The sequence below is a fragment of the Manis javanica genome, chromosome 14, assembly GCF_040802235.1.
Source record: "Manis javanica isolate MJ-LG chromosome 14, MJ_LKY, whole genome shotgun sequence".
In the NCBI taxonomy this organism is placed as follows: domain Eukaryota; kingdom Metazoa; phylum Chordata; class Mammalia; order Pholidota; family Manidae; genus Manis; species Manis javanica.
Genome location: NC_133169.1, coordinates 206,033 through 225,878, shown reverse-complemented (window position 1 = coordinate 225,878; position 19,846 = coordinate 206,033). Strand labels below are relative to the sequence as shown.

Sequence of the window (19,846 nt, the reverse complement as noted above, 5' to 3'; positions counted from 1 at the left end):
TAGAGAAAAGGGGAACCTCCAACACTGTTGGTGGGAATGTCAATTGTTGCAGCTATTGTGGAAAGCAGTATGGAGGTTCCCAAAAACTAAAAATACAAACACCATTCAATCCAGTAATTTCACTTCTAGGAATTTACAAAGAAAACAAAATCTCTGATTTGAAAGATACATGTACCCCTATGTTTATTGCCACGTTATTTACAATAACCAAGATACGGAAGCAGTCTAAATGCCCATCAATAGCTGAATGGATAAAGATGTGGTACATGTACACAATGGAATATTATTCAGCCCTAATAAAGAAATCTTGCCATTTGCAGCAACATGGATGGACCTAGAGGGTATCATGTTAAGTGAAGTAAGCAGAGAAAGACAAGTATTATATGATTTCACTTATTTGTGGAATTTGAAAAACCAAAATAGAATCAACAAAACAGCAGTAGACTAATAGACACTGAGAAGTGACAGGTGGTTACCATGTGGGAGGGATGGTGTTGGCAGGGTGAGGTAGGTGAAGGGGAGAGAGAGGCACAAAATCTCAATCATAAAATAAATTAGTCATGGGGGTGAGAGTACAACTTAGAGAACACAGTAGTTCTGTATTGACAGTAACTATGTAGAATGTTTATTGGAGTGAGCAGTTCGGAAAGTATTAGTCAAATCGCTGTGTTGTATGCTTGAAACCAGTACAATTCGGTATATCAATATTCTCCTCTCTTGGCTTCTGTGACATCATCCTCTTTGGGTTTCCCATTTCTTTGGCTTCTCTTCAGGGTTCCTTGCTAAGTACTCCAACTCCACCTAACCTCTGAATGTTATTCTTTAGGGCTGCCTTTTTTCTCTTTCTCTGCCCTCTGAGTGATCTTATCTCTTCCCACCACTTTAAACACATCCATGAAATACATATGAAACACGTCTATGCAGCCCAAACCACTATCTGCAGCCCCAACACTCCTTCGGAGATCTAGACATGTATGTCAAATGCATTATTGATCTACAGTTGGACATTACATGAACATCTCAAATTTAACATGCCCCCAAATTTAATCTTTCTCTATTTTTTTCCTTTTTAATATTTAATTTGTATTGCCCTACCGACTGGTGTTCCTTCCCTCCCCACCTCATTTACCAATGTCACTGTCATCCATGTAGTTGTTCAAGCCATAGATTTGTATGTCGTCTTTTCTTCACATCCTCTCCCCTTTTAGAAGTGATCATCTCCTACAAGCAAGCCTTTTCTAGATCCAAAATACATGCCCAACCTGCCTGCCTCCCTCTGTGTCCACTGCCTGCTAGTCCAAGTCTATGACTCTTCACCCCTTCCATCACTTCATTACTGCCTACTGGGCTCCTCACATCCACCCTTACCTCCATCCAACCCTTTCTTTACACTCTTCAGTCAGCAGTAACAGCAATGCCCTTGAAATGTAAAGCAAGATCATGGGCTCCCCTTCTTCAAACCTTCTGATGGCTTTCGCTGTGTCCAGAAGTCATTCTGAACTCTCAACCTGGCCTCCAAGGCCTCTCTGAATGTAGCCCTAGTCTCTCCTCCTAGTCTCAGCTTTGTGCCACTCTCTCTCCTGAGCTCCTGACATACTTCTATCCTAGTTCTCAAGAATATTCCAAACTCTCTCAAATGAGGGCATTTGCAATTGCAGTTCATTTGATCCAAGGCACTTTCCACCTACTCTTTGCATTACTGCTGCTGCTTCTTATCATTCAGGTCCCTGTTTATATGGCACCTTCTCAGAAAGGTACTCACTGGCCACTCCTTCCAAAGTCAATTCCTTCTTTACCCCAATTGTTCTTTACCCCAATATCCTTTCTGCTCCTTCAGCACATATCCAAAATCCCTTATTTGATTGGTAACACTAGCCTGTTTCATTAGAACCAGGTCTTTTCATCTGCCCTTTCCCTTCATTTCCCAGTACCCAGGACATACAGTTCAGTAAATTTTGGTGAGTGAATAACACAAAGTCGAGAAGCAGGTATCTCCATTTTACAAATAAAACTGACTCTAAAACATGGAAAGTAACGTGGTTCACACTACGTGACAATGAGCAGAACTGGAATTCAAACCTGTTGTTTCTTATAAAGCCTACAGAGAATGTATTACTTCTAGAAACTTAAACACAGCACGTCTTAGGTACACACACACACATATATATGTACATATATAAAATATATACATGCACGCACATATATTCTGATTTTATGAAACACATTTTCATTACACATTAAGGTTTGGACTGACTATAAGTTCTGGAAACTGCCGGAAGGCACGCGTGTCTTTAGAGATACTATCACCCTAGAAAACCACTGTCCTCAGCCGCCAGTACTACCGCGGCCGAGGCCACTGCCGGGCTTTCCCCCCAAGACCGGCACGTGTTCACGGAGTAGCAGCGGCAGCGGCGCCTGCGGGCGTCAGGCTCCCTTCTACGTGCGGTCCGGTGCGTCCACCGCGGCGCCGGGAACGTCCCGCCACGCGCAGGGCTCGGACGCGCACGCGTACTTCCGGAGAGCCCCAGGGGTCCGGCGTCACGGTAAGACTGCGCGCGGCCGAACGGCGGGCCGACGGGCAGGGGCCCGTCGCTGCGGCCCGCCGCGCTCCGCGGGGTCTCGCCACCTCCCCGAGCGGCACTCCGTTCAACACTGGGCGCTGCGCCTACGCGCGGGAGAGCCGCCTCGGACGCGCCACGTGACGCACCATCTCTGCGCCGGGTGCCGGGAGGAGCTCCGCCCTACGTGCGCCGCGCGTGACGTAGCACGCAGGGGCTGGCCGGCCGCCATCTTGCTCCTTTTTCTCGCTCGCTTTCCGTCTCGGGCGGCGCGAAGCTCTTTGGCGGGTTCTCCGTTCCGCTGCGGCGGTCCTTCCGGCCGCCTGGTCTGCGATCCACTGCTCCTCTCGCGACCGGAGCTCGGCGGAGCCCCTCGAAGCGCGCCACACGCTCGGCCAGATCCCTGCCTCGGCCGGTAAGGGGGGCGAGGGCGTAGGAGCCTCAGTCACGGCGGGTCCACGGGGAGGGCCGGTGTGGGCGCTCCGCAGCCGGGGCGCTAGGCCGAGGCCGGGGGTCCCGCGTGGGCGCCGGGCCGAGGCCAGGGCCTCCGCGTGGGCTTTCCCCGAGGCCGGGTGTCTCGCGTGGCCGCTCCCCGAGGCCGGGCCCCGTTTCTGCCGGCAGGTGGGCCGCGCTCCGCGTGTCCGCAGCGTGGCTTCTCCGCCGGGCCCCGCGGCCGGGCTCCCGGAAAGCCCCGTCCCGCGACTGGCGGGACGCGGCCGCAGCTCGCCCGCCGGCCTCCAGCTTCCGCCCGGCGCGGCGAGGGTGGGGTGGCCGGAGCGTCGCGTGGCCCGCGCGGGGAAGCTCGGCTTGGGGGTCTGGCCGCCGCTCGTGCCTGACCTGCGTGTGAGCCCCCCTCGTGGCCCCTTGGAGGCGGTCGGTGCTGCGCGGCTCTGAGGCGCGGCCTGGGGTCGCTGGGCACGCCGGCGAACTCTGCCGAGGAGGAGTGCGTCTCGTCCCCTTAAAGGGGTTTGCGTTTGTTTGGACCCTATTCGGGATTTTTTTGAGGTTTTCGCTGGCTCCAGCCGCTACCCTTCAGGTCGCCGCGCTGTCGGATTTTCAGCCTGGGCTCCTAGGGTCGGAGCTGCAGAGCCGCGCTGGAGGGTCCCTTGGGCTGCACCCGGAGAGTCAGGATGCGTGATCAACTGCTTGAGCGCTTACTCTTGCCACCGAAAAGGACGGGGTGGTCCGTAGGTGCCCGCCAAGCCCAGCTCCAGCGTTTGCTAACTTCCGCTTGTCGGTAACTCTGATGCTCCTCCGACTGGAGCCATATTTAGGTGTGTGTCACGCATGCACTGCAGCATCTTTTCTGGCCCACCTCAAATACATTGATACCACCCCCAAAATTAGGAGTAGATGGAAATTGAGTTATATGTCTATCATGCAGTTGAATAAAACTCTCCTTTTCTATGATGGGGATTCAGAATACAGGCTTTTACTTTTATTCTGTGTTTGGTCTGGGTGAGCTTGTATGTGTGGCTGTTGTCCCTCCACCTTCAGTTGACCTTTTACTGTGTGCTCAGTACAGTACTAAGGCCCGGCACACACACACTGTCTTTTTTTTGTCTAACAGCACGCCTTTGAGGGAGGCGGTGTTACTATCCCCTCTTTACAGACAGGAAACGAAGTCAGAGATTGAAGAAATTTGACCAAGGTCACACAGCAAATTTTGTGGTGCTATAGATGCTCTAAGCCACCGAACTGCCTCCCTGATCCTTGTAATTTCATCATCTGTAGTAACTAAAAACGATACAGCATTATTAGCTTATTTTTTCTTTCGCTTGACTTCAGTACAGAAACAGTGTTGCATGTGCAGGTTAAAATGTTGAAAGGTGTAAGAAATGGGTTATAACTACTCTGAGGGTGGGATGGAAGTTACTTTTTGTACCCTTTTCTATTTAAAGGCCAGTTTAGTAAAACTCTTAACTCTACAGTGTGACATACAGTCTTTAAATTTTGAGATCTGGCCTGTATTATTGGTAAAATATTTTCCTACCTGTAAAACGGAGATGATGATATTAATAATAACTATCTCAAGAGCTTGCTGTGGGATTAACAAAGATAACGTATATAGAAGGCTGGTTGGTTACTGTGCTCAGTGCATAGTAAAGGTCAGCTAAGTGGAGTGGCATAATATTAATAGAAAATGTTCTTCCAAGCAGCAGATAGTCCATACATTATCACAATGGGGTATATATTCTTTGAGAACTTAAAAATAGTTTCTTCTTTTTTAAGACTTTTTAGACGTTAATATACGTATTTAAACACATGCTGAATTTTGTTTCTTAACTATTTCTTCATGTTTTACAGTCAGTAACCCTGGGATCAGTATATTGAGCATAGCTGAAAACGTAGACATCTGGCTCATTACAGCTTGTTTCCCCCTTAACCCTATGCCACCCCACTATCCTTACTAGTAAAATGTCTTTGAAGTTATGTTATGTCCCCTATCCCTCCGAGTGATTTTCTCCTGCCCACTAAACACTGCTTCAGTTATTATTGAACATTGATAAAATGTTACACTGATTGGTACAGAACCCTGTTGCTTTAGCGAAGGAGACCCTGAAGTTGTGTCTGACTGAGTTACCACTGGTAAACTTTCAGTGGAGACTTCTCACCTTATGCATAGGATAACAATGAAAGCTTATCTCAGGCTATGTTAACTGTTGCTCAGAAGTCTTGAGAATTAATACATTAACTTGCTGTGTCATAACATTTTAAATTTCACAATAATGTCATCGATGTATTAGGACATTTTGTGGTAAAAGTATTCTCTGGAGAGTAACTTCAATGAATTTTCTATTGTGTTTTTCCACAATCCCCAGAAAGGCTAAGTATAAACCGATCATTTTGCCAGTTATTTTTCTAGTCGTTACTTTGCATTAGCTTAACAGAATGCCAGTCATGTTTTGGGGCCTGTGGGTACCTGCATGTATTTTCTGGCAAATCAAATCTAACAAGGGCTATTGACTGAGTTTCAGTGATTGTCTACGTAGCAAACGAACTTACATAATGGTAGCAGATACCTAGAGTCTAAACACAGTAATGAAATTGTCATTGTCAGTGTAATGCGCTTGGCGAGGTGTTCCACGTTAGAGGAGGACAAGATATAAGCAGCATTTGTGGAGCATTATCAAGTATTTAAAAAAATACTGGGTATTATTTACTTAGCATATTATGTGGTAATTTTCTGTTTACTTGCTTGTGTTCTGATATTAGACTGTTTTCCTTTACTATGTGGTTTCTGTGTCCTCGTCACCTTGTACAGTAGTTGGCATATACCTAGATTTTATTGTGTCTTATTGAATGAATAAGATTAATTAGGAAATACAAAAGAATAGAACTAAGGTTCAACTGACCAATATCTTCTGGGAGCAAAAGAATACCCTGTCATTCCCCTTTTTTTGCCCATTAGAATAGTTGCTTTCAATAGCTTGTTTTTACTATGCCTTGTGAGATTTGTTTGCATCAGACTTTCCTCCTAATTTTTAGATTTGTTGTAAGGCCCAGTGAATCAGGAATGTGACTTTTGGTTCCCACTACCAAGATGTTCACAATTTTAAGGATTAATACTAAAAGTTACCATGTTACCTTTGGATTCATACTGGACGATAAAGGTATATAAACAGATAAGGGAAATATGGGGCAGAAAATTCATATATGTAAAATTGTCTAGTATAGATCGAGTGCCCAGGTGATTACAAGTGTGAGGGCATGATGGCCTGGAGAGACCAAGAATAATTGTAATTGTTCTTATCATTGAGCAATTAGCCCAGACACTGAGCCTGGGAGATGGATTATTTTGTCCCCATTACAAATTAGAAAACTGGGGTTTAAATAAATTTAAGTAATTTGTTTGAAGGTAAGTGGGATTTGAGTCATTGATCCAGAGGCTGAGTGCCTAACTTCTGTGCTTACACGGATTTCCTGGGGGCCGGTATTTCCCAAACTTAAGCCATTTACAATTTTTGCTTTATCTTCAGGCCATCTGTCTTAATATTTTTTTAATTCAACTTTAAAAAATTTTATCTTTTAATTAAATGAATTTAAAATAAAAATTTACATATTATTTGGTGTTACAGTCATGTCTGTCTCCCCACCTGCCAACATGTTTTTAAATTGAATGTATAATTTTAAATACTCATCTGTGGACAACCTAAAATCATCTAATAAACTATCAGTAGTCTTTTGTATTCCCTGCTTTGGGACCTAACTTCTGTAAGAAATGAATGCTGGATAGGATCAGGCAACAGTTGGAATTAATGAAGGCCAGAAGTGATGAAAGCATAGAATGAAGTGGATTCATCACAGAAATGGCAGCATTACAGGAATAGACATATAAATTAGAGCCTTCACTATATATGGGACAACTGTTTCCATTTTGGACTGCAAAGTAGAGTGGGTTTAATTAGAAATGTAACAGGATGTCTAAAAGACAATCTATGGCAAACGGAGGAGAACAAGAATGAATTAGTGAAGAAGGAAGTCACTACAGAAATCCAGGTGGAAGATGATAGTATAAAAAATAGGAATATTACAGCCAGATGTAGCAGAGTTCAGAAAAATACGTGAGAAGTGGCCTTTGACTTTGGCTGAGGGATGCTTTATGATCCTAAAGAAATTTAGGTCAAGCAATGAGAGTGAAAGGTTAAGCAGAGAGAGGTTGAATTCTTCAAATGAGCTGTGGACCAGGACCTTAAAATCCTGGGTGTGATGCTGTTGTCGCTTTGTGCCAGCTGCTGCCTTTTGGGGGCAATGACTCGGCTCCTTCGAATTTTAGGTACAGGTATTCCCAGCTTTTAAAAAGTTTGTATTATGCCACTTAGCTTTTACAAATACCTGCATTAGTACCTGGTTTTGTTAACCCAAAGAAGTCCAAAGTGGGTTTTTGCTTTTACAAAAAAGTGAAAATAGTGTTCAGTGTTTTGCATCTAGCCATTCCAGAGGCACCATGCACCTCGAGCAGCTGGGATTTGCCCCACCAAGTTCCTTCCCTGGGAACTACACTGAGCATCCCAGCATGCTCTCATAGCTGTGAGCATCTGGGCTTCATCTTTCTTTTGTTCATCCATTAGCAGAATGTGTCCTATGGTGTCAGGAAAGCCTGAGAGGTTATTTTGGGAGTCTGTAAATGCTTGAAAAAATGTTCCCATATAAATTAATGGTAATGCTTCTTCACTTTATGCCATTTTGGTTTATGAAAGATTTCACAGGGATGCTCACCTTTGATAGCAGGGGAACACGTGTTTTCATCTGCAGTAAGGATGACACTTGTTACCCCACCACAGGGAATTGTTGCAAAGATCCCGTTAAATGTGTTTTCATATAGCTTTTGAATTTAATATTTGGTATCACATGAGTTGACTGTATTTAAAACAGAAAGCCATGTAAAATTTAGAAAGTTGAAGGTAAAGGAAGATCTCTGAGTAGATGTTGAGTTTGCTTCATAAGAGGAGGGCGCATACGTGATTGGGGAACGTGTGTCTGGAGAAGCTAGTCACTGATCTTCCTTCCTCTCTTTTTCCTAATGAACACTCTGAAAGTATAGGGCCACTCCCTATGGCTGTGCAGTTTGTGCCTTGCACAGAGATGCCAGGCTGAAGGAGGCCCATACTCTACTCAGAGTCCTGTGCCCAGACTAGTCCTCCGAGGGAAAATTGTATCTTCACTTCTCTTCTGTCCCAAGGCATCAGCCCCTCATCAAGAGGAATACCTGTGTCTTCCCAGAAGGGGTTGTTTCTCTGTTTGCTCAAAGGCCCTGAGGATGCCCGTGCTCTGAAAGGCTCCTTAAGGAGACATATTAAGGATACCTTTAGAACAAAGTCAGAAGCAACTGGAAAACTGGAGAAATGGTCACTAAGGCATCAAATGATTAGAACCTTTTGCTAAGATGGGTTAAGTAGTTGGGCAAGTACAGAATTTCAGTTTATCTAATGTATTTTAAACATAAGCATTGTAGGTCATTAACTATTTCTAGTAACAGAAACAATGTATTAAAATATACATAGATGTAAGATTTTAAAAAGAATATATGAGTAAAGCTGTACTTAATTCAATCTTCAAAAAACCACTTCACAGTTTTTCAATTTCCAATTATAATTAAACTTTTGGCACTATGACTATGGTAACTTGGCCTGTATTTTAAGTAACTTGGGTTTAAATTAGTAAATTTCCATTGAAGAACAATTATACATGAGTATAGAATTAACTTCTGAAGGTTGGGAAAGTGGAAGAGAAGAGGAATTTTAAAAGAAGGAAAATAATGTTAATGATGTGCAGCTTTTGGCTGGGGGGAGACCCGTTTTATTGGTGTACAAGTTTAAAAATAAAGAAAAATTGGATTTTTGGTGCACAATTCCATGAATTTTAATTTATGTACATTAATGTAGCCCACACCACAATTACAGTACAGAATGTAGAGAGGAAATATTTCCCAACTGTAGAATCAGTCTTATGACATTTTAGAGGCAGAGAAAGCATCTCCTGCTGAAGAAAAAACTTTCAAGCAAGGATTTTAAAAGTCAACATGTGCTGATGGCTTGGTTTCCTGACCAGAAAAAGATATTTTGATTGTATGGTTTATATTTGTGACGAATTTGAAAACATGGGAAGAACGGAAGTAGAAAGTAGAAGACAGACAGGTGGGCTTCCATGTCTCAGGACAGACATTTTAATGGTAGAGGAATGGAGCCAGTGATTGGTGGGGAGGACCACTAACCATTTCTCTGCATTTACAGACTTAAAAGTCTAACTCTTGAAGGCAGCCCTTTAGTTGTATGAAAGGTTTAGAATAATTCAGGATGTCAAATGCGCATCTTGAAGAGTATGCTTCCCTTTTCTCCCATAACATCCAACATACTTGCCTTGCAAAAAATAAATTGACTAAGAAACTATGGTTTGGGTTTTACTTATGATGTGTAAGTTTTATTACCATTTATTAAGCTCTTATTAAGTGCCAGACACTGAAGAGCTTTATACAATCCTTTGTTAATTAGACCTCATGACAAACTAGGAGATATAGCCCACAGATGAGGAAATAAAAATTGAGAATTATATTTAATGACTAGGGAGATGCTTATGCCATATTATGCATATGTCATAATTATGCTATAAAACAAAACACCTAGCTACTAAATGTTAGAGCTGAGATTTAAACTGAATCAGTTTTAAGAGGAGTAATTGTGTAATATAAGCAGTATTAAAAGTTTGTAAGTTGTCAAAAAGAGTGCTCTGGCAGTCACTTCACTGAATCAGTTATAGACACACAGCTTTACTTTGCTAGAATATTAAATTGTCATGCAGAAGATTTGATAGCTAAACTTTTATTCCCATGTTTCAGTTTCTAAGAACAGCCTGAGCCCTTCTACCATTCTGATTAGAACTCCAACAGATCTATTTATATTACACTTGTTTTTAAAAATGATAATTTTTAATGCTTTTGCTGTAGTGCTATTTGTAGTAGAGGCTCTCAACATATGTTGGTATTCTTAGCTTTACTATTGTAACAGCAGATGGGATCATAAAATATTCATTTCTAAGTTTAGGACTACAAAGTGATTGTAACATTTAGAGATGGAAGTGACCTTAGAAATTGACTGGCTCAACTTCTTACCCAAAGCAAGAATTATCTTTACTTCTGACAAAGGCGTTTCTTGCTTTTGCTTGAATGCATCATGCATCAGGTGGCCAGGAGGACACTATAGTCAACCTTTAACATTCGTATCTTTTAATATTTGAACACTGTAATAGCATTCAGATCTCTTCACTTTTCTCTTCCATCATCTGCACTAGGATTTGACTTACAGAGCTTTTTTATCCCCCCACAAAGTTATGTATCTCTTCAGAAGAGTTATTGTATCTCTGAAAAAGAAGACAAACCCTGCTGATAGCTGCACAGCAGGAGAGGGAGGGAGAGGGTGATGTCTGTTTTCCCGGAGTACCTTCTAATGTACTTCCTGGCGCTCCAGGTGCAGATTTTGTGTGCCTGTCAAAGTTACAGGCCACTTCATGTCACAGCTCTGTGGCCTGCTTAGCAAATTGTGAACGTAGGGTTTATTTTAAATTTCCGAAAACCATGAGTTTAATTTTAAGATTGTTTATTTCACCTAGGGGAAGAAAAAAAAAGTTTTCTGCTGTATTCAATTTAGTTTTTTGTATGTATCTTTTAATGAAGTTCAGAATTAGTACAATATTGTAAACAGTATGATAAACACAAAACTGAGTGGAACTGCTAAAATTCCAGATTGGCGCATTGAATTTCTATTAAAGTAGCAACTTTTATAGAGCAGTGCTGTCACTGCCTCATACGAGCTGGGTTTGTGTTCTGTTTATGAAATTAAGTCTTTGAACTATGGCTGTGTAACAGTTTATTCTTACATCAGATCTAATTCACCTAGCATTCCAAGACCCTTTTTAATTGAATGCATTGTTACCCTTTCAGATTTACGTATCATATGTGGTAACTGCTTTCCAGGTCTCCATTCAGGTTCCTGACAAAAAACACTTTGAAAAGGACAGGACCCAGTGTATTAGTTATTTAGACCACATTACTTTGTATTGATCACATTCTTTAAAATAATTTTTCAATCTCAAATATTCTACAATTCTCATTTGTGCTTATTTATTTAAGGAGGAATGTGTAAAGACTAGTATTTTACGTGTTTAAGATCAACTGTGGGTAGTTCATCTAAAAGTGAACTTTAGAAAGTTTATATTTTGTGAAGGCTGATTGGCACCTGTAGCTCTAAGGAATGTGAGAATGTCTTGATTGTTTTTAAAAGGAAATTTAGTTAAAATTTGAGTGATAAAATGCTGTTTTCTGAAGTTAATACATCAATCCCCCATGTCATTGTCAGCTCCACCTGACATGAGAAAACACCATAAACTTAGGTGGCTTAAACAGAAATTTATCACAGTTTTGGAGGCTGGAAGTACAAGATCCAGGGAGCCAGCGTGGTCAGCTGCCGATGAGGGCTCCCTTCCTGGTTCGCACATGGCTGCCTTCTGGCTGTGATCTCACGTGGCACAGCTGTGGCGTCTCTTCCACTGATCCAGTTGTGAGTCCCCAACCTTATCACCTCACCTAAATCTAATTATCTCCCCCAAAGCCCTGTCTCAAAACACCATCTGTCACGTTGGGCATTAGAGCTTCAACATATGAATTTAGGAGGGGGGCACAGTCCAGTATGTGCCCCCTGTTTTACAATCTATAATGCATTGATTCTTTTTTTTTTATTGAAGTATTATTGATATATACTCTTACAAAGGTTTCACATGAAAAACAATTTGGTTACTACATTCACCCATATTATCGAGTCCCCCTCATACCCCATTGCAGTCACTGTCCATCAGTGTAGTAAGATGCTGCAAGAGTCACTATTTGCCTTCTCTGTGCTACACTGTCTTCCCCATGATCCCCCCACACCATACGTGTCAATTATAATACCCTCAATTCCCTTCTCCCTCCCTTTCCTTTAGTGACCGCCAGTCCCTTCTTGTAGTCGGTGAGTCTGCTGCTGTTTTGTTTCTTCAGTTTTGCTTCGTTGTTGGTACTTGTCCTTTTCCGCCTGTAATGCATTGATTCTTGTACTTTTTGTATTATTGTACTTCCAAATGACATTTCTAGAACATATGGATACTTTATTAATACAGATATTACTGTGTTTTGCTATAATTTTTTTCTCTTTGATATTTTGCTCTATTTTAAGGGAGTATATGTTGGTAATAAATACTTGAATCTTAAAATCTCTTAACCTCTGGTGACATTTCTTACATATTTTAAAGGTTGATGTGTATCTCTTCTAAAATGAAAATTGAATTGTGATTTTCATGTGGTGAGGTATCTTGGGCACTGGCTTTGGTGGTAAGCCTGGATTTAATTGGCCCCCATTGCTTCCTAGCCAGATGAGTTATGGGCAACTTATGTCACCTCTCTAAGGTGGTTTCTTCATTGTCAAATTTTGGTGATTTGGGTTTTGAGCTCTTATTCCCAATCTGGTATTGTTAAATTATACTGTATCTCTAGAGCTCAGATTTGGGGTGGAAAAAAAATTTGGCTTCCAGAGACATTACTGAATTAGAATGTATAGAATTTGGATCCCTCTTATGTTAGAAGTGGGCGAAATGTCAAAGATTACTCGATTTGAAATCAGATGTCTAGGAAAATTGTAGAATGTTTGAGGTTGAAATCAGATGTCTAGGAAATCACATGTTACGGTGACACTGGGTAGAGGACCATGTTTGGGAAAGCAGGTGAGCTATTTTTAAAAAACTTATTCTTGGAATAATTTAATTTCAGAAAAGATGTAAAATAGTGCAGAGAATTCCCATATTCCCTCAACCATATTCTCTGAATGTTGATGACTTGCCATATTTATCATTGCCTGTGTGTACACTTCATATGCATACACTCAGTCACATAGTATGTGTGCTTGACTTGTCAATGTCTGCTATCTGCAGGTCATCACCTGGAACCTTCAGTTCAAGTCACAAGCTCCTATGCCTCTAGTTTTCTCCCTCAGTACATTTTCTCCTGTTGCTTTTATTAAGTGATCGAGGCAGACCGTAGTAAGCTGGATGCAGTGAGCATTCAGTGATTACTATTAGAGCTCCTATTCAACCTCCCTGAAACTGTCAGCCCTTTTCTCCTTCAGCAGCTTCTCTTGGCTCTCCTTGGTAGACTCCGTGGAATGGTGCTCACCGTTCTCTAGGTAGCGCCCTCATCGCCCTTGCTTTCCTTCACACCTGGCTGGCACAGCTCTGATCCCCTGCCCAGCCCCTCTGCTGTGCGCTACCCACCACGCCCCATCCTGCATGTGCTCTTGGGTGTTGACAGCCTCCCAGCCGCGAGCCAGGGGCACTCTGGTCCCTGGTCCTGTCCCCCCTGGGTTCAGTGTGCCCATCACAGCTGTGCTGTCCCGGGTAGTGTCTTCCTCCCAGTGCTTTGCCAGGACTCTCCCAGCCTTCTCCAATTTCCAAACTGCTCCTCTGCTCAGTTGATGAGGACAGCGTATCTTTTTTCCGTTGTTCCTAATAGTGCCTGGTGTTACAGGGCACTGGGTGTAGCTGTTCCTGTAAGTGAATAGGAGAAATCAGCATTTTGACTGTTGTTCTTGTCACAACGTTTAAGTAAGGGTATTTTGTTCTGCAGACAAGTGAAAACGTATGTCTCAATATTGTGGCTTGAAGGAAAGTTGGAGGTTACCCTGACTGAAGCGGTGCTCGTAGGCGTGTCTCCGTTAATGCAGAGAGGGTGAGAGGGAGACGGACTGAGCTGTCAGGGCCACAGACACCAGAGAAGGTAGCCCACACAGAAGCTCTTTACCTTTCCATTTGTGAATATTTGACTGCAACTTCAGTCTTCATTTGCTCCATAAAACATTTCTTCCTTCATTTGCTCCATAAAACATTTCTTCCTTCATTTGCTCCATAAAACATTTGTTGAGTGTGTACCATATGCTCATCTGGAAGTGGTCACAGTTTGTTTTTATGTTAGCTATTTAAATCAGTGGGACACTGTACTGTATTTTTCAGAGGAAATAACTCTCAACATAATAATGAAGAAAAAGGTAAACAACTTGGATACTTAGAAGCCCATCGTGGCCAGAAAGATAATTATGTCATTTAATTGAATTTAGCAAATTAGCAGTGTTAAACATATTTTTTTAATACACTAGATTTTAAATACCACTTAAACTAATGTTTTTGATATTAAATACTTTAAAATCCTTTTGTGATGGTAAATGAGTGACCATAAAGTCTTACCGTTTTTGGCACTGAAGGAATTGTAGTGATCACAGCTAATCTCTTGATGTGCAAACCCCTTACAGATCTTTTTTCACAAATTTTCAGTGTCTTGATGGCTGTCCTTTCATGAAAACCATTTTGTTGCCACTGTTTAGCGTCACCCTTTCATTTTGAAAGGTATGTTTATGTTACAATAAACTGCCTTCTAAATTTCCCTTATATCTTTTGGAAACAATCTTTTTGCTTTAAAAACCCAGACTTTTTTCTTCTTAATTTCTGCCTTTCAGCTTAATGTTTTTCTGACTCCTAAAAAAATCTATGTACAAGGTAATACGTATTCATTGTGCAAACTCAGGAAAATGCATCTCCACATGTTTTGTACATGTAATTTCAAAGGGAAGTTCTTACCAGCACTGCCCAGTTAGTCTTAGAGCCTCAGATTTAGAGAAATGATAACACTCTCTCCTCTTAAATAGGAGGGTGTGTTACTCAGAAGGCTTCGTTTTTGCAGACTACCTGCCAGCCCTGAATGACTTAGATTTTTAGGTACATAGTAAGCAAGACAATAATATTAAAAAAAAATTTTTTTAAACATACAGCTACCAAAAGCTTTTCAAAATTAAATTCCAAATAGGGAAGATAGTTCTCTTATAACTGCAGATACGTGTTTTGAAATCAGAAGCTAGCAAGTTGAAAAAAAAGTGCTCCTATTGAGCTTTTGAATTACTAATTATGTAAACTGTACCATTATGTTACTAAAGATGTGGGTCTCCTGAATGCAGTCATGCATGTACTCAGTGGTTGAGATTCTTGATTTTTAATTTTTCCCTCCAGTGGCTCTTCATGGCATGTAGAATAAACTTGGGCAACACTTCTTAGCCTAGCTTATTATGCTTTGCAAAATCTGCCTTCCGTCTGCTCTGACTTCCTCTATTGCCTCTCTCAGGCATGATCTACACTTGAACCATCTCCCAGATCAAGATTGGTTTTTTTCAGTGGTTCTCAACTGTCACTGTGCTTTAGAGACACTTAGGGAGATTGCAAAGAGTACTATTTATTGCCAGACCTAGCTCTAGAAATTCTGACTTAATTGGTCTGGCATGAGGCCTGGACTGTGATATGTTTTAAAACCTTCCTGGGCTGAGAAGCAATGACTGAAGTTTCTTACCTATTGTCACCTTTTCAGATACGACCTCCTGCGCCTTCACCATCCACCCAGAGTCTCTCCCTCTTTCCGCTGCACCATTACCCAGTTGATTTTTTTTCATTTCTATATATTCATTTATTAGTAAGAGGTCCATGAAGGCAGGGGCATTGTCTGTCTTTCATGACGATACCCTGGCCTCTCAACAACATTTAACAGTTTCCAAGTTCCCGGAGCACTGATATAAATGTTGTTGAAGGACTGTCCTCACTGCAGCAGTAGGGAGGTGCTTGCAGAAGACTGTGTTTCTGTATAACCTTTGCAGGATTGCTTTGCTAAATTGTATTCGGAGTACATAGCAGTTATTCCAGTGGCCTTTAAGAGGACATTGGCTTCATTATTTAAGGTTTTAGTATCCAAAGGACAAGGACACCAAGGAAAGAAGGCATCTTATCCTTTGGAAATGCTACTCTAAGTGTGTGCTAGGTTCCCATTACTCAGCGCTCAAGAAAGAGGCATTACCATACTTGCTGGCACCTTCCAGGGTGTGGGTTGGGTTGCTGACAGTGGTGTCAGCACGCTCAGTGCATGTTCACTTAAAGTACTTAACGTGCAATTGTTTGTAGATAATTTTTTCTGATACTTTCTCTGATTTCTATTTGTTTCACAAATCACAAGGCAGATAAGGAAAAGTCAAGGAGCTCATATTCCTCAACTAGCTTTTATTTAACTGTAGTCTTTGTTAATATTTTTGCATAGTTTAGAAATGTGTAATGCCAGTGAGGAGGTTTTTAAATTCTCTTTTTAAAAATACATTCTACGTATTTTTCCTTTTTCTGGTCTTCAAACTAATTTTTTCATTTCACGTCATTGACCCTTAGAACATCTGTTTTTTTTTCCTTTCTGTTACAAAAGCAGTCTTTTTTAGTTTTTTTTAGTCTTAGATATTGTGATATGTATAACAAAGTCCCTTTTGATCAGGAGTGCCTTCTCTTATTATATGTGGTATGATTCTGTTGGCTTTTCATATTTGACATGCATATTATGTCTTTCATACTTAGTGTATGTTATTTTTTTCAAAAAATCACATACTACACTTTTTTACTTCATATCTTGAGTGTCTTCCTGTAGAAACCTTTGGGTGTCTTCATAAACACCTCAAAGTAAACGTGACTAATGCAGAGCACTTAATTTCCCTTCTCCCACATCTTGTGTAAATCTAAATCTGGCCTTTGCCACCTCACCACCAAATGCCCAGCTGTCAGGACTCTGATCGTCCTTGACTCCTGTTTTTCCTAGCCTCCTGTGTCTGAGTCTCCGGTTTTCGGTCCTGGTCACATTGTCTTGTTCCTAGGCTGCTGACTTCTCCCGTGGCCTTACATCCTTTCCCTGCCCCCTTACAGTCTGGTCTCCACAGTGAGGCCAGAATGATCCTGTTAAAACAAGAAATGCCTCTCTGCTCAGAATCCAGTGGGTTCCCATGCCTCATCCAACTTGCTCTTTCCCTTGAAATCTCACTAGCTTCTACTTTACCAGTTTTCTTGAGATTGGACCTCATTAGCGTATCAGGCCCTCAGGGCCTTTGCATTTGCTTATTCTTCAGCCTTGAAGCTGTTCCCTTTCCCCTTAGAGCCAGTCAGAAGCCTTTTCCTCAGAGGGTCCTTTAGTGATAGGCTACTAAAACACCTCACTTTCTCATGTTGTCCTGTTTGGTTTCATTCATTGCATTTGTCACCATTGGAATTGATGTTACTCACCCATTTTTTGGATCACCACACTAGAAAGTAAGCCCCATGGTAATAGATTCTTGTCTCTTACATCTCCAGTCCACAAAGTAGTATATAGTAGGTGTGCAATAAATGTTTCAAAGTATGGACCCCTTAATGACTGACACATGAAATAAGTTCTACAGCATGCCATATTGCAGTGGATATCCTTGTATGTCTATTTTGTACATGTTAGTATTTCTTTAGGATAGATTCTTACACTTTAGGATTATCCTGCTGCGTTCTAAGCCATTACCTCCCAGGCCATACAAACCCACCACAGGCTTTTGTCTGCCAAGCCCTGCCTGTAGATTATTGTAAATTGCGCGGAATTGTCTCTGTCAGGCAGTGCCAGACTTCTGATAGACCGCCTGGGCCAGAGACTGCAGGTCGGGCAGATTTTAGATGACAATTTTTTTTCCTGTTGTATGTACCTGTTTATTTTGAGCCATATTTGGTAATTCCTGTTTTCCTAGAAAGCGCCCTTACTCCTCAAGCCTTCTCTTCATGTGTGTCTTCTGTGTCTTCTTTCTCAGTCTTAGTTTTAACCTAAAATTAGAGTGATTCAGCTCACTGATTTTTTTTTTTCCAAAAGAGCCAGCTCTTGAACTTAATTTTTATTGTTCTGTTTTTTGTTTTAATTGGATTTTTCTTTCCTACTTTCTTGGGAAGCTTTTACACTTAGGTTTTGTCTGATAATTAAAATACTTAAAGAGCATCTCTCTGTTCTGTGTGGTTGTGCACTGCATGCATTTGATCTGAGGTGTTTTCTGTGTTAGTTTTGCAGTTTTGATTTTGAGTTTATCCTTTATCCAAGATGGGTTTGTTTTTCATTTCCAGTCAAATCTCTTTTACATTTCTAGTTTTGTTTTTTGGCTATTTGTAGCCACAAGTGTCTTAAACTGCTTTCTTATCAACCCCAGAACTAAAAACACTATTTGTCTATTCCTTGCTTATTCTCTTTCTCTGCCTCAGTATCAGCTCTCTTATCACACGTTCCTCAGTACTCCTTCTCAGGGCTATGGGTCTTTTCAGTGTCGTTCCTTGCCAGCTTGTTTCCCTCCCTGCTCTCCTACTTTCCTTATATAAAGATGTATCCCTGGATGTCTCCTGTACTCTTAATGCTCTATCCCACTGCTGACATTCCGGGCACTGTGTGTGTGGTGTGAGGGGAGGGATGGGGATGGTTCCCCCATACGGAGAAGCAGCTCTCCAGCCACCAACTAGGTGTCCTGCAGTTTAAGTCATATTTGATGCTGTCCATGTGGAGATATCGTTTGACCCCACAGGACTGCTCCTCCCTCCTTCACATACTACGGAAAGTGCGGGTGGTTTACCTTTGCCTGTGCCCCTGGCTGGCTGGCTAAGAGAGCAGAGGTCTGAGTAACTTGATAGAGCAGTTCACAGAACTCAGAAAAACAACTTACTTACTAGATGACTAGTTTATTATTACAAAGATATTCAGGGGTATGAATGAACAGCCGGATGAGGAGATACACAGGGTGAGGTCCTGGAGGATCTCAAAGCACTTGAGCTTCTGTCCCCATGGGGTTTGTGGTGTGCCACCCTCAGGGAAGCTCTCCCAACCAGTAGTTGAGGTGTTTTTATGGAGGCATGAATGGTTATTAAATCATTGGCCATTGGTGATAAATTCAACTCCAGCTCCTCCCGCTTCCCTAGGGGAGAAAAGGGTGGAGCTGACAGTTCCAGCCTCTGATCGCTTTCTCCTGGCAACCAGCCCACATCTGTAGGGGTTTTCCTAGAGTCACTACATACATAAACGCTGGTGTGGTGTAAAGAGGTCTGTTATGAATAACAAAAGACACCTCCATCTCTTCATCTTTAAGGAAATTCCAAGTGTTTTAGGAGACTTGTGCCAGAATGGGAACAAAGTCCAAATATGATATTATAAATCACAATCTATACTTAAAACTAAATTTGTGCCTCTAATTACTTCAGCTCTAATCCCTTGTTCTCTTTAGTTTGCCATCTGAATGGTACTACTCTTGTTTGTATAGGATCTAGGAGTCCTGGATCTTTGTTAAAAAATACATGTAACCTTTATTGACTCATAATAAATTGTAGCTACTTCAAGTGTACTCTGGTAAGTACTGTATGTGCACATCTGAAACCCTTAACCACAGTCAGATGAGGAGCCTCCTGCCCTGTGCCCATCCCTAGGTAGTCACCCATGGGCTTCAGTTGTGTATGTGCATTTGCATTTTGTAGAACTTCATATAAGGTGTGGTGTGTATGTGGGGAATCAAGTGTCTTATTTAGCATAATCACTTTAGATTCATCCATGTTGTATGTGTATCTAGCTGTGAGCGCACCAGAGGTCGGTCATCCAGCCGCCTCTCGGTGCACAGGTGGATTGTTCCCATTGTTTGCCTATTACATATAAAACTACTGTGAACCAGAGTAAGAGTCTTTGGACATATGTTTTTATTTATCTTGTAAAGTATTAGGAATGGAATGGGGGTGATATAGTTGGTGTATGTTTTCCTTTTTAAGAAGCTGCCTTGTATTGACATTTGGGAATTTACATTCCCAAAATGTAATATTTTACATTTCCATAAGCAGGCAATGAGAGTTGTAGTTCTTCACATCCATTTGCTAAAATTCTTTAATTTTAG

At 41.6% G+C, this 19,846-nt stretch overlaps 1 protein-coding gene across 14 annotated transcripts in view; it reads left to right on the top strand.

The window, feature by feature from the left end:
- The first annotated feature begins 2,198 nt into the window (after nt 1-2,198).
- The window catches only part of PRRC2C (proline rich coiled-coil 2C), an 87,312-nt gene continuing 69,664 nt past the window's right edge, over nt 2,199-19,846 (top strand). For 7 of the 14 annotated variants that reach the window (XM_073221216.1, XM_017664128.3, XM_017664127.3 and 4 more), the window contains exon 1: nt 2,200-2,973. The gene's annotated coding sequence lies outside the window, so the exon portion shown is untranslated. Of the gene's footprint in view, nt 2,974-19,846 lie in introns of all 14 variants that reach the window. The other 7 variants (XR_001853631.3, XM_037023694.2, XM_017664132.3 and 4 more) reach the window with 2 other exon arrangements.